Here is a 15,396-nt window from a genome sequence, read left to right on the forward strand (position 1 = left end):
CCCGAGGCATTGAAAGGCCGTGTTTGCAATGTTGAATTTTCTATTTTTGAAAATGATAAAAGAGTCATAAACAAGTCCGGGTGATGCCGCTTATGACAAAAATAGTCAAATGTTCCCGAAAGGAACTCCGGAAGGCTGCCTTGGTACAGACCGCCACCTCGTTCTTTTCTCACACAACCTTAAAAATCTTCATTCTTGAAGTGCTGAAAGATCGTGTTCAGAAATACTTTTGAGAAAAATCGCATGTATTTTTGTTTTTATCAGAATAAGTTTCATTTGTTAAAATCTTATTAATAAATGTGCAGAATGAGCACGACTCCAAATGAACCCTTTTCAATCATGAATAAAATCTCCCTCCAATTGCGGCTCTGGTGGAATGATTTAGGCAAAGAAGGGCATGACGAAATCAAGAATTATCTGAAAGGCCTCACGAGTTTGTTGGATATCAGGCCACGAGGAGATATCATAAGGGCACTAATCCCCCACTGGGATCCTGCGCACAATGTCTTCCATTTCTCGGACTTTGAACTTACCCCAACTTTAGAAGAAATAGCAGGGTATATCGGCAGCGCTGAGACTCCTTTGAGGCACAAATATCTGATTGCTCCAAGAGCTGTAGCAATACACCGGTTTCTGGACTCCTTAAAGATAGTCAGAACAATTCATAACCCTGACTTGGCAAAAGGTTTTTGCAGCATGAGTTTCATATATCAAAGATATGGTCACATAGGAGGATTCGACAAGCCAGAAAACCAGTTGTGCAGCAAAAGTAATCGTCAAAAGTGGGAAGAACATAGACGGATTGCTTTCATGATAACTTTCTTAGGACTCTTAGTATTCCCAAGAAAAGACGGGAATATTGACATAAAGATAGCAGGGGTCGTCAGTACGTTGCTCACACAGAGAGATAGTACGTTGGCGCCCATGATAGTATCTGATATGTTCCGGGCTCTCACATCTTGCAAAGCCGGAGGAAGCTTTTTCGAGGGTTTCAATTTGTTGTTGCAAATGTGGATGACCGAACACCTATGTCACCGAGCCCAGTTTCTGAGCCATGGATCCGCTGAAAAGACCTGCATAGAGGAGTTCTATACCAGAGTTAATGAGACCTACCTACCGGAAGGAGTCACAGCATGGACCTCATATTTCCGTACCCTCGACGCCAGTCAAATACAGTGGGCGCTGGGATGGTTACCGATCGATGAACTCATATACATGCCAGCAGCCAGGCCCCATTTTCTCTTAATGGGACTTAAGAGCATTCAACCATACGCGCCGCATCGGGTTTTAAGGCAACTTCAGAGGTGTCAGATAGTGCCGAAAGACGAGGATCTAAGCACCCAAGTGATTGAGATCAGTCCCGACGGCCAGTTTCCTGAAGCAAGGGTTCGCCAAATTTGGAGCCAATGTCAATACTTAGAAGCAAATACTCGTGTAATGAATCGGGCAAAAGGGGAAGTTTCGCCGGGGTATCAGGCCTGGTACGAAGGGGAGACATCATCTGGAAGGCCGACCAAAAGACCTCACCTGCAAGAATTTGCCAAATCTTCACAAGAGCAGTGGGGCTGGTTGGCCAAAGAGCGGGAATATCTTGCCGAAACAGGCAAACTGAAGCAACAAGTTCAGGATATGAAGTTTGAATGCCAATTACAGTCTGCTGCCCATAAGGGAGAAAAGAACAGATTAATCAGACAAGGCGAGATCCTCAAAGCTCAGATCTGGAAGATGAAAAAGGAGGCTGATAACCAGCTGAGAAGCCGGGCGGATAAAAGATTGATAGCGGGGTTAAAGGATAAGGTTGCGGAATGCCAGGAAGATTTGGAAAGATCCAAGGCTAGCACAGGAACATTGCGGACCAAGTGGGAAAAAGGTACAATGGCTCGGAGGCAGCGCCTGCAACAAGTCACAAGGGATTATGAACTGAGCATCGGGACATTAAGGGAAACGAATTCCACTCTTCAAGAGCGGATCTTCAAGCAAACACGAGATGCCCAAGCCGACAGAAGGCGATGTTACGATGCAATGACCAGAATGGAAAGACAAATGGAGATGTTCCAGGATCAACTTGCCAACAATGCGCAAACACTAGGATTGAAGAACCGACAGATAAGGCAGTTGTTCACAGAAAGGGACAACATTCGAGGAAGGATCGACGAGATTGGGCATTACATCTACATGAGATGCCTGGCATGCGAGCAAATGCCTCGGAAGACCCTCCTTGTTTCCATCATGGGTTGCGTCCACCGAATCATGAATGAGTTGAAAAGCCTGCAGAGGGACCTCACACCAAGGGCCACGGAAAGGCCGAATGATGCCTCGCGGGCCCCTAAGTTGGAAAATTAATCTTTGGTTGAGTCTTGTTTATTTGGCTTTGTTGCTTTTCCATATGTTGTTTTCTTTTATTTTAGTCAAAACGGGTTAAGAACTGTGGAGTATGTACTATTGCTATTCCTTGTTTGAAGTAATTTGTAATAGCAAAATTTTGAGAATGAATTTAATGATTTCACAAGAATTTTGTGTTTCTTTACTTTAACGCAGAACTACGCCTGGTCTGATTCACGCGGGGACGTGATACGTAGGCAATCCCCATAAGATTCGACCGCTTTTAAAAAAAAGAAAGAAAAAGAAAATACAAAAATAAAATAAAATAACATAAAAGGGACAAATGAGCAAACCGGGATGACGCATGTTGTTTGAAGCGAAGCATGTAGAAACGGTTAACTACCTAGGAGCATTGCATCCTCCATGTTGTTTCTTTACTCTAACGCTAACAAAGTTTGTTGTTGTCTGATCAAGACAGTTAGTTGTTAAAGAATTCTGGCAACACACCCTTACCAAACCAGATCCAAAGGACCGGTAGCAATAAGCATGACTACTTCAGAGAATAGTAACGAGGAAGAAAGGCCGATGAGCCAGTTGTTAAAAGAAGCGATGGAAAAGATTGAAAGGATGGGACTAGAGATGAATGCAATGCAGCTAGCTTTAGCCAAAGCACAAAAGAGTCCTGAGCCACTGGGGCGCATGCCGGAATACCCTCATTCCGGCCCTTCCACAAGCCTCCCGAATCCCCGTTATCATCAAGAAAGAAGCCCTCATGATTCCCAAGCTCCACCACCCCATCAACCTCTCCCAACACCAAATATTCCCACTTTTGTGGGACCCCCATCAGCCACCTTGCAAAGAACGACCAGTGAGCCATTGTTTCAGGCCCACGATACGCAGTACTACCCCCCTGAGCCTACATTCCATGCCCCCGAGCCCCAGGCCTACAATCCGCACTTGGAGGTACCGGCAGAGATTGAAAAGCCGGTTAAAGCCCCTGAACAGGATAAGGTATTGAGAAAGTTCAAAAGCCTGGAGCAGTCCTTCAGGAACCTGCACGGTTTGGGCAACCAAGTCAGCGTAGCTTACAAAGATCTATGCCCTTTCCCGGACGTCCAACTCCCGGCTGGGTTCAAAATGCCTAAGTTTGATTTATATGAAGGGCACGGCGATCCCATGGCACATTTGCGGGGATTTTGTAGCAAAATGAGAGGGGCAGGCGGCAAAGATGAGCTACTGATAGCTTATTTCGGCCAAAGTCTGAGCGGATCTGCACTAGAATGGTATACCAGGCAGGATTCCAGTAGGTGGTACACTTGGGATGATCTGGCGCAGGCTTTCGCAGGTCATTTCCAGTACAATATCGAGATAGTCTCTGACCGTCTCACGTTGTTGAGGACTGGGAAGAAACCCGGGGAAAGTTTTCGCGAGTTCGGTTTCCGCTGGAGAGAGCAAGCGGACAGAGTCGATCCTCCCATGAGAGAGGGAGAGATGGTGGACTATTTCTTACAAACATTGGATCCAACCTACTTTGGTCACTTGGTGACAACGGTTGGAAAGTCCTTCAACGAGGTGGTCAAGATAGGGGTCATGATAGAAGAGGGTCTGAGGTCTGACAAAATCCTGAACTACTCGGCACTCAAGGCAACGACCCAGGCTATTCAGAACGGCACGGGAGGTGCGCTGAGAAGAAAGAAAGAAGAAGTTGCCTCGATCGAGGCAGGCAGTTGGTCCGGATCTGGCAGGCCACACTACAACCAACCCAGACCTCACAGGACAAATTACCCATACAACCCACCACATCACTACTATCCACCCCAAGAACCGCATTTCACCGTCCATCAAGCCCAGACATACGCCCAACCTCCGGTTCGCCCACAATGGCGTGCGCCGGCTCCCCACAACACATACCCAACTCCACATAATACCTACCCACCACCACAAAATACCTACCCTCCGCCCAGAGCATACAGGAACCCTCCAAGGACAGGTTTTCGAGGGAGTCAAGCAGCTAGAAATGATAGGCTACAGAAACATAGAGCCTTTACTGAGCTGGGAGAGTCCTATACCGCAGTATTCCACAAATTGAGATGGTTGGGTTTGGTAAGTCCTGTCGAACCCCGAGAGCAAAACCCCCCGCCTCAAAATGTGAACAGGACGATAAGCTGTGAATATTGCTCAAGGATGCTGGGACATGAAACTGAAAAATGTTGGAGGCTGAAGCAGGCGATACAAGACCCCATTGACACTAACAAAATTGAGGTCCAGACACCGGAGGCTCCTAACATCAATCAGAACCCACTGCCAGCGTACCACGAGACGCATATGATCGAGTTGGTGTATGAGGGAGGAGAGTTGAGAAAGCCCTCACAAACAGTGATGATGATCCAGGCCGCTCCGAAAGAAGGATCAACCAGTGGAGGAGTGGGGGTACAGTCGCAGGGAGAAGGCGACAAGCCAGTAGTGATATTGGGGAAAAGCTCGCCCGCCATAACAAGCAAACCCGAGCCAAACAAGTTGGTAATATTAGGGGCTCCGCCCACACCTACGGTTGCATTGAAGGGGGTATACAGAGAATTGGTCACTATAAAGCCTGTAGTCCAGCTGCCAATGATTGATAGCAAGGTTGTGCCTTGGAAATACGAGAAGGCAGTAGTGATGTACAAAGAAAAACAGGTGGAGGAAGTTAGTTGTGAAGCACAAGGGCTGACTCAATCAGGTCGGTGTTTTGCTCCGGCGGAGCTGAGAAGAACCAACCCGGCTGCAACCAAGAAACCTGTATCCGAAGAAGAGGCTGAGGAGTTCCTGAGAAAGATGAAGGTACAGGACTACTCCGTGGTCGAACAGCTGAGGAAAACACCAGCCCAGATCTCGCTGCTGTCATTACTGATCCATTCTGAGGAGCATCGTCGGGCCCTGATGAAGATATTGAACGAAGCTCATGTGCCCAACGAGATTTCTGTAAACCACCTGGAAACCATTGACAACAAGATTTTCGAGGTGAACATGGTAACATTTTCAGATGATGACCTGCCGATGGAAGGTACAGAGCATAATAAAGCTTTCTACCTAACTGTCAAATGTGAAAACTCGGTAGTTACTTGGGTATTGGTGGATAACGGTTCAAGTGCCAATGTTGTACTTGAATTGACCATCGGTCCAGTCCTGTTCACCATGGAGTTCCAGGTGTTAGATGCCACAGTATCTTATAACCTTCTGATAAGACGACCATGGATTCATGCAGCCAAAGCAGTGCCCTCCACCCTACATCAGATGGTGAAGTTTGAGTGGGAAAGACAAGAGGTCGTGCTACACGGCGAGGACACGGCGTGCACCATGGGTGGCGCCATTGTACCTTTCATAGAGACCGATGACGACAAAGGTCCTTGGGTCTACCAGATTTTCGATACAGTGTCGGTAAACAAAATTTCTGAAGGAGAAATCATCCCACAGCCTAGGGTAGCTGCCGCGACAGTCATGATGGTCTCGGAAATGCTGGGTAATGGATTTGTGCCGGGAAAGGGCCTGGGAGTCGAGCTTTAGGGGATTGTCCAACCTGTCTCCCTGCCTAAAAATCTGGAAACTTTCGGATTGGGGTTCAAACCAACCACAGCAGATGTAAAGCAAGCGCGGAAAATGAAGAAGAAAGTCTGGTATCTTCCCAAACCCGTGCCACGTCTCTCAAGATCTTTTGTCAGAGCAAGCGCCAAAGGGCCACCGGTCCCAAAGATTCTAGGACCATTGATTGGTATGGATGGGGACCTGAATCAGAGTTTTGAGAGGCTATTCGCTGATGTCAGTATGGTAGAAGCTGGAGAAGGTTCCAGCAAAACAGAGATACAGTTTGTGGGGCCTGAGGCCAAAACCAACAATTGGACGGTTACTCCTCTTCCTGTCCGAGGGGAGTCTTGGTAGTAGGCTTTGATTTATGTTTTGTTTGTTTTCTTTTGTTCGGATTATTCCAGGTTGTAATCCAAATTTTACTTTTTTTTTGTAAAAGTGTGAACCCTTTTATCCCGCAAGTTTAATAAAGTTCTCTTCTTTTGCCCATTTTAATTTTGTTTTGTTCTTTTTTCTTTCTGAACAGTTCTCTTTTTACTGGTTCTAATGACATGGCATGCACAGCGGATCGTCGACCTAGTCTAATAAATCAATCTGAATCCGACTTAATGACACAAAAGGTCGTTTGCGACGATGAATCTGAATATGACGAAGATAAAGCCTTCGAAGAGATAAACCGAGAACTGCGCCAATTTGAAGAAAAACCCAAACCTAACCTAAATGACACCGAGGCTGTGAATCTAGGGGACGCTGATAATGTCCGAGAAACCAAAATCAGCATCCATATTGAGCCGAATGTCAGGGAAGAATTGATCAAAACCCTCATGGAATTCAAAGATGTTTTTGCATGGTCATATGATGATATGCCAGGATTAAGCACCAATTTAGTGGTTCACAAATTGCCCATTGACCCGACATACCCTCCGGTCAAGCAAAAGATAAGGAAATTTAAAACATAAATGAGTGTAAAGATCAAAGAAGAGGTGATTAAGCAGTTGCAGGCGAAGGTCATTCGGGTCACTCGATATCCCGAGTGGTTAGCCAATGTGGTACCAGTTCCAAAGAAGGACGGGAAAATCAGGGTGTGCGTCGACTACCGCAACCTCAACAAAGTCAGTCCCAAGGACAACTTTCCATTACCCAACATCCATATCTTGATCGATAATTGCATTGGGCGCGAGATCAGATCATTTGTGGATTGCTATGTGGGTTATCATCAGATCCTAATGGACGAAGAAGATGCGGAAAAGACAGCATTTATCACGCCATGGGGAACTTACTGCTATCGGGTAATGCCGTTCGGACTAAAGAATGTCGATGCAACGTACATGCAAGCAATGAATGCTGTGTTTCACGACATGATACACAAAGAAATTGAGGTGTACGTCGATGATGTGATCATAAAGTCTTGGCGTCAGGAAGACCATGTAGCAGACCTAAGGAGATTCTTCCAAAGACTCCGAAGATATGATATCAAGCTTAACCCGGCCAAATGCGCATTCGGGGTTCCATCAGGAAAGTTGTTAGGATTCATCGTCAGCCGACGGGGGATTGAGTTAGACCCATCCAAAATCAAATCCATTCGAGATCTGCCACCGCCAAAGAACAAGACAGAGGTAATGATTTTGCTGGGTAGACTCAATTACATCAGCAGGTTCACCGCTCAACTCACGGCGACTTGTGAGCCCATATTTCGGTTGCTGAGAAAAGATGCTGCGGTAAGTTGGACGGCAGAGTGTCAAGGGGCTTTCGACCAAATCAAAGGGTATCTGTCTAATCCACCCGTATTGGTCCCGCCTCAGCCAGGAAAGCCCTTAATTCTTTATCTGACGGTCCTGGAAAATTCTTTTGGTTGTGTACTGGGGCAACATGATGACACAGGAAGGAAAGAGCAGGCCATCTACTATCTTAGCAAGAAATTCACAGTATATGAAGTCAAGTAGACTCAACTCGAGAAAACAAGTTGCGCCCTAACTTGGGTAGCTTAGAAGTTGAAACACTACCTGTCCTCGTACACTACTTATCTCATATCCCGTTTGGACCCATTGAAGTATATCTTTCAGAAACCTATGCCCACAGGAAGGTTGGCAAAATGGCAAATTCTGCTCACAGAGTTCGATATCGTCTATGTGACGAGGACAGCCATGAAAGCCCAGGCGCTGGCTGATCATTTGGCAGAGAATCCTGTTGATGAAAAATACGAGCCTTTAAGAACGTATTTCCCCGACGAAGAGGTAATGCATACAAACGAGCTGGAGTTACCCGAGGAACCGGGTTGGAAACTTTTCTTCGATGGAGATGCAAACGCGAAAGGGGTTGGAATAGGAGCAGTACTCATTTCTGAAACAGGACGCCATTATCCTGTTACGGCTCAACTACGCTTCTATTGCACCAATAATATGGCCGAGTATGAAGCTTGCATTTTGGGTCTGCGATTGGCTGCGGACATGGATGTCCAAGACGTCTTGGTCTTGGGAGACTCGGACCTCTTGGTACATCAGATTCAGGGTGAATGGGAAACACGGGACTTGAAACTCATACCTTATCGATAATGCTTGCACGATCTGAGCAAGCAATTTCGATCGGTGAAATTCAAACATATCCCGAGAATTCATAATAAGGTTGCGGATGCATTGGCCACCTTAGCATCAATGTTGCACCACCCTGACAAAATGTATGTTGATCCTCTGTACATCCAGGTCCGTGATCAGCACGCTTATTGCAACGCCGTAGAAGAGGAAGAAGATGGCGAGCCCTGGTTTCATGATATCAGAGAATACCTCAGAATGGGGATATATCCGTAACAGGCCACTGGAGACCAAAAAAGAGCCCTTCGGCGTTTGTCAAATGGCTTTTTCCTCAGCGCATGAGTGCTATACAAAAGAACCCTGGATTTGGGATTTTTGAGATGTATAGATGCCGGAAAAGCCACGACGGTTATGGCAGAGGTACATGCTGGAGTTTGCGGTCCACATATGAGCGGATATGTATTGGCAAGGAAGATCCTTCGGGAAGGGTTTTATTGGCTCACCATGGAACATGACTGTATCACTTTCGTGAGGAAATGCCATCAGTGTCAGATACATGGAGATCTGATTCATTCTCCGCCAACAGAGTTACATACAATGTCAGCACCCTGGCCGTTTGTTGCATGGGGCATGGACGTCATTGGACCTATCGAGCCAGCAGCATCCAACGGTCATAGGTTCATTCTAGTAACCATTGACTACTTCACCAAATGGGTTGAGGCTAAAACCTTCAAATCGGTAACTAAAAGGCAGTGGTGGATTTTGTGCACTCCCATATCATCTGCAGATTTGGGATCCCAAAAGTAATCATCACGGATAACGGTGCGAATCTTAACAGCAGCCTGATGAGAGAGGTATGCCAACAATTCAAGATTACACACCGCAATTCCACCCCATATCGTCCCAAGGCGAATGGAGCGGTCGAAGCAGCCAACAAGAACATCAAGAAGATACTGCGAAAGATGGTGGAAGGATCCAGACAATGGCACGAGAGATTACCCTTCGCTTTGTTGGGTTACCGCACTACCGTCCGGACTTCCACAGGTACAACTCCTTATTTGTTGGTGTACGAAACGGAGGCCGTAATACCGGCGGAGGTCGAAATTCCGTCCCTCCGGATTGTCGTTGAAGCCGAGATCGATGATGATGAATGGGTCAAAGCTCGATTGAAACAATTGAGCTTGATAGACGAGAAAAGATTGGCAGCAGTGTGCCATAGTCAGCTGTATCAGAAGAGAATGGCGAGAACATATAATAAGAAGGTACCCAGGAAGTTTGAAGTAGGGCAGCAGGTATTAAAGAAGATCCTCCCACACCAGGTCGAGGCAAAAGGCAAGTTCGCCCCAAATTGGCAAGGGCCTTATATCGTGACCAGAGTATTGTCCAATGGAGCTTTGTGTTTGACGGATATCGAGGGAAGATGTGTTGACATGGCTATCAATTCGGATGCAGTCAAGAGATATTATGCGTAATTTCTTTGATTATGGCAATTATTGGTTCGTTTGTTTGTACTTGGTACTTATTGGATAATGAAATGACGGAGGCAATTCTTTCTTCTATCCAAACACTTTTACCCTTGTTTTCCCCTTTTGAGCCTTAAGTTATTCTTTCATACTCCTCTTTTGGAATCACTAACGGAAAAGATATGAAAAGAGAAAGAAGAAGAAAAGGAAATTTTAAGAGAAAATGAAAAAAAGAGAGAAAAAGAGAAGAAGAAAAAAAAAAGAAAAAAGAAGAAGATAAAAACCACAAAATAGTGGGAACTACGTTTGACCTGATTCCTCAAAGAGGATACGTAGGCGCCTCACGGCTCGGTCATAGAGTGCATCATAGTGTACATAGTGTGCATAGTATACACAAGTACGCATAATAAGCACAGTGTACGAACGCACATAGTTCAACATAGAGTAGAAATAAAATCCCCCAAGCAAGAAAGCTGGGGCAGAGGTTATGTTTTAAAAGGTCCAACAAAAGGTTTGATTCCAAAAGTTGTAGATGATCACCCATCAAAGTTATTTCCTTTTTTGATAGCCTTTCTTTAGCCCCGCACCAAAACCAACATCGACGTCCAAAAGACCTCCCGATCAATATCCAAGAGGTGCCAAGTCAGGAAAATAAAGCCGAGAATAATACACTGATCCCCGACGAAGAAGAAGATCATAAAATTGGAAATGAACTGATAGTCCAAAGGAACCTCCAAAGAAAGGATCATATCAACGACACTCCAACTCTCCGGTGAAGAAATAAAATGAGAGAGTCTTGGCGGTGAAAACCTTCGCAGGCACCACAAGGCGACCGAAAGATGAGAGATATAAGAAACGAGAGAGTCTTATCGGTGAAAACCTTCACTGGCACCGTAAGGCGACGGGAGCTGAGAGAAAAGAGAGAGTCTCATTAGTGAAAACCTCTCGAAGGGCACTATGAGGCGACAAGATGGATCAACGAAAAGGTCCGCGTTCACAAAGGAATGGACACTCATTTATCCCCAGCAAGTAAGGTCATCAGACAAGTTGATTGATACAAATAGACTGGGTCGGAAATCTATGGTGCACGTCATGATCACAAGGACCAGTCCTGTTGTCCAGATAAGTTTTTCTCTTTTCCTTTTTCCACCAAGTATTGGTTCAGAAAGATTTTCTTCTTATCTCTATTTCTTTTGTTTTTTCTTTCTAAGAATTCATGTTGAAAGAGATTTTTTAAAGTTTACTACCAGTCCAAAGTGGTCAGACGCCACAAGAAAGGGAAATCAATACAGTGCAAGATATCCGCAGGAAATGCAATTCTATGCCTCACCATTCCGGGGGAGTGAACTCCTGAAGGGGGGTAATTTCGGGATTAAAATAAGACTCCCACGGCATGTCCTAAAAAGAGAAGCAGAAAGGGGGTTAAATGGAAAAACCACCCCAGCAAGCGGTGTTGTCCACCAACCAGTTATTGGTGCACAGAGCAAGGAAAAGAAAAGGGAGAAATCATCCCCCAACGAAAAGATCACCGTTGCCCCGCCATGATTAAAACTAATTAAGTCTTTCTGTCTGCTGCAGGAAAATAAAGGTCGATGAAGGCAGAGGAACGCGATACTAGAAAGGTCTCCAAAACAGGGGCAGAAAATTTTCTGCCATTGTCAAAATTTTCTCGGAGGAACGGGGAAACTAAATCAAATCTGTCTTAGTTTAAATAGGCGCCCACCTGTATAACGAGAGGAATAATTTTCATGTCTTAGTTTAAATAGGCGCCCACCTGTATAACGAGAGGAATAATTTTCAGTCTTAGTTTAAATAGGCGCCCACCTGTATAACGAGAGGAATAATTTTCATGTCTTAGTTTAAATAGGCGCCCACCTGTATAACGAGAGGAATAATTTTCAGTCTTAGTTTAAATAGGCGCCCACCTGTATAACGAGAGGAATAATTTTCAGTCTTAGTTTAAATAGGCGCCCACCTGTATAACGAGAGGAATAATTTTCAGTTCTTAGTTTAAATAGGCGCCCACCTGTATAACGAGAGGAATAAATTTCATGTCTTAGTTTAAATAGGCGCCCACCTGTATAACGAGAGGAATAAATTTCATGTCTTAGTTTAAATAGGCGCCCACCTGTATAACGAGAGGAATAAATTTCATGTCTTAGTTTAAATAGGCGCCCACCTGTATAACGAGAGGAATAAATTTCATGTCTTAGTTTAAATAGGCGCCCACCTGTATAACGAGAGGAATAATTTTCAGTTTTAGTTTAAATAGGCGCCCACCTGTATAATGAGAGGAATAAATTTCATGTCTTAGTTTAAATAGGCGCCCACCTGTATAACTAGAGGAATAAATTTCATGTCTTAGTTTAAATAGGCGCCTACCTATATAACGAGAGGAATAAATTTCATTTTAGTTTAAATAGGCGCCCACCTGTATAACGAGAGGAATAATTTTCAGTCTTAGTTTAAATAGGCGCCCACCTGTATAACGAGAGGAATAATTTTCAGTCTTAGTTTAAATAGGCGCCCACCTGTATAACGAGAGGAATAAATTTCATGTCTTAGTTTAAATAGGCGCCCACCTGTATAACGAGAGGAATAAATTTCATGTCTTAGTTTAAATAGGCGCCCACCTGTATAACGAGAGGAATAATTTTCAGTCTTAGTTTAAATAGGCGCCCACCTGTATAACGAGAGGAATAATTTTCAGTCTTAGTTTAAATAGGCGCCCACCTGTATAACGAGAGGAATAATTTTCATGTCTTAGTTTAAATAGGCGCCCACCTGTATAACGAGAGGAATAATTTTCATGTCTTAGTTTAAATAGGCGCCCACCTGTATAACGAGAGGAATAAATTTCATGTCTTAGTTTAAATAGGCGCCCACCTGTATAACGAGAGGAATAATTTTCATGTCTTAGTTTAAATAGGCGCCCACCTGTATAACGAGAGGAATAATTTTCATGTCTTAGTTTAAATAGGTGCCCACCTGTATAACGAGAGGAATATTTTTTTAGTTTAAATATTTCAGGTTTTGAGAGCAGTAACCCCACCGGAAGGTAGAAGGTTACAACAGGAATATCCAGCAGGAAACGATAAAAATCCCCAGCACCGGGAAGCAGAAGGCGGCAAACTCAGGCACACGAGTCAAAAGGACGCGTAAGGACGCATTTTGAAAGAAGCAGCTTGTGAACATTGAGTCATGCCCAGCATGGCAAATCTGATGAAGAGAGCCATACCGCCGAAGGAACCATTGAAAGGCTTGATGAAGAAGGCCGTGTCCCCAGCGGTTCAAGCAAAATGGAAACTGGTACTCTGAGGAGCAAAAGACCCGTACCATCCCTCAAGTTCATAAAGTAGAAGCATCGGAGGAAAACGCAAGCCGACAAAGAAGAAATCAGGCGTCCACCTGGAGAACAAGGACAAAGAAAGGAAGTAATCAGGCGTCCACCTGGAGAACAAGGACAAAGAAAGGATGAAATCAGGCGTCCACCTAGAGAACAAGGACAAAGAAAGGAAGTAATCAGGCGTCCACCTACAGAACAAGGATAAAGAAAGGATGAAATTAGGCATCCACCTGGAGAACAAGGACAAAGAAAAGAAGTAATCAGGCGTCCACCCAGAGAACAAGGACAAAGAAAAGAAGTAATCAGGCGTCCACCTGGAGAACAAGGACAAAGAAAAAAGAAACCAGGCATCCACCTGGAGAACAAGGACAAAGAAAAGAAGTAATCAGGCGTCCACCTGGAGAACAAGGACAAAGAAAAGAAGAAATCAGGCGTCCACCTGGAGAACAAGGATAAAGAAAAGAAATAGAAATCAGGCACCCACCTGGAGAATAAGGGAATACAATTGAAGTATTGAAGCCAAAAGCCCACTCATATGAGAAAGGAGCACACTTAGAATCAATAAAGCAGAGGAATACAACAGGAATCCCCCGCAGGAAACAATAAAAATCCCCAGCACCGGGAAGCAGAAGGCTACGGTTAAAATCCCCAGCATTCGACCAAGTTATAAATAGCAGGAGCTCGCCTCAAGAATGCGATTCAACAGTCTGAGATAATCAAAAAAAGCTGGGCACAAAAAATGTATCAAGGTCTACTCAAGGATATGTAGGCAGAACAAATATGGTCTGTTCAAGAACTAGCACCTACAACTAGCAAGTAGCAAGGTTCAAATCCAAAGTCTGTATGAAGCACCATTCAAGACTCAAGATCAAGTTTTAGAAGACTTAAGGATAGGAATCATTGTAACTAGTAGCTGATAGGCTTAGTTAGTCTTTTTCAGTTTTCATTTTTGATGTAATGACCGGACCACGGATCGGAACCTCAACGGAACGGCACCTCGATCGGCTCTGCACCTCGGTACACTTAACCATCTCTCTCATTTCCGAACTACACGTGGCCTGATTCCTGTATAACCAAGGATATGTAGGCAGCTCAGATACCAGGACTCGGTCACATCTCCTTCCTTTCCGTAGTGTAGTCCCTCCAAGTAATGGTCGGGTCAAAAACATGTTTAGTCGTTCTTTGTCGGAAAACTCTTCGTGTTTCCAGTCAAAGAGGGGCACCTGTAGACACCTGATTTTTGACCCTCCCCGAGAATTTTTACATTTTTAGCATAAATATGTAATTTAGGTCTAATATAGTTATTTTGACTATTTTGCTTTATTTCGTCCCAAAAGAGGAAAATTACAAAATATGTATATAAATTTTAGTTTATGTACTTCTCATAAACTTGAAAAAAAAAATACAAAAATTGTACTTTATTTTTGTACTTTATATAATTTCGAAAATTACCGAAAATATAGTTTTATTAATGTTTTATAGTCATTTTAATTTTGAAAAATACAAAAAATGTTACTTTATATTTTATCTTTATATTAAAAACGAAAATTACAAAAAAATAGTTTTATTAGTATTTTGTAGTTATTTTAATCTTGAAACAATATTAAAAAAAAATCTAGTTTTGTGTTAATTATTAGTCTTATTTTTGTAGTTATTTTGCTTACATAATCAGTTGAGCAATGTCGTGTTTCTATTTCTCGGGTCCGGGCAAAAGAATAATATTCGGGTTCAAACTACCCGGTTTTAGGCCTAATTTCGGACCTAGCCCATAATAATTCGAGTCCACCACACGTGAGGGGACACGCGTGGGGAACACGGACGGAACACCGTACACGGGGAACCCCACCACGCGTGGGAGACACAAGTCTTGAACCCCACCACGCGTGGGGCTCATTTTTCTTGGCAGAAGCTTACAAATGCACGGGCAAAGCTACACAAAGGGAGCACTTGAAATTTTTTTGCTGGGGGAACTACTGTTCATCTTTCTTCTTCAGAAAGAAGAAAGAAAAAACCCTACTGCTGCGTTAACCAGCTCCCTCCACCTCGTCCAGCTCCACCAGTCCGTCACCCATAACCATCGACCACTCCTCCTCCTCCTAGCTCCATCCAACCAGTCTGGCGATCCTCCATTAAACCCGGCGATTACTGTTCATCTTCTTCCTCAAGAAAAGAAGAA

Source organism: Nicotiana tabacum, chromosome 18 (assembly GCF_000715075.1).
Source record: "Nicotiana tabacum cultivar K326 chromosome 18, ASM71507v2, whole genome shotgun sequence".
Classification (NCBI taxonomy): domain Eukaryota; kingdom Viridiplantae; phylum Streptophyta; class Magnoliopsida; order Solanales; family Solanaceae; genus Nicotiana; species Nicotiana tabacum.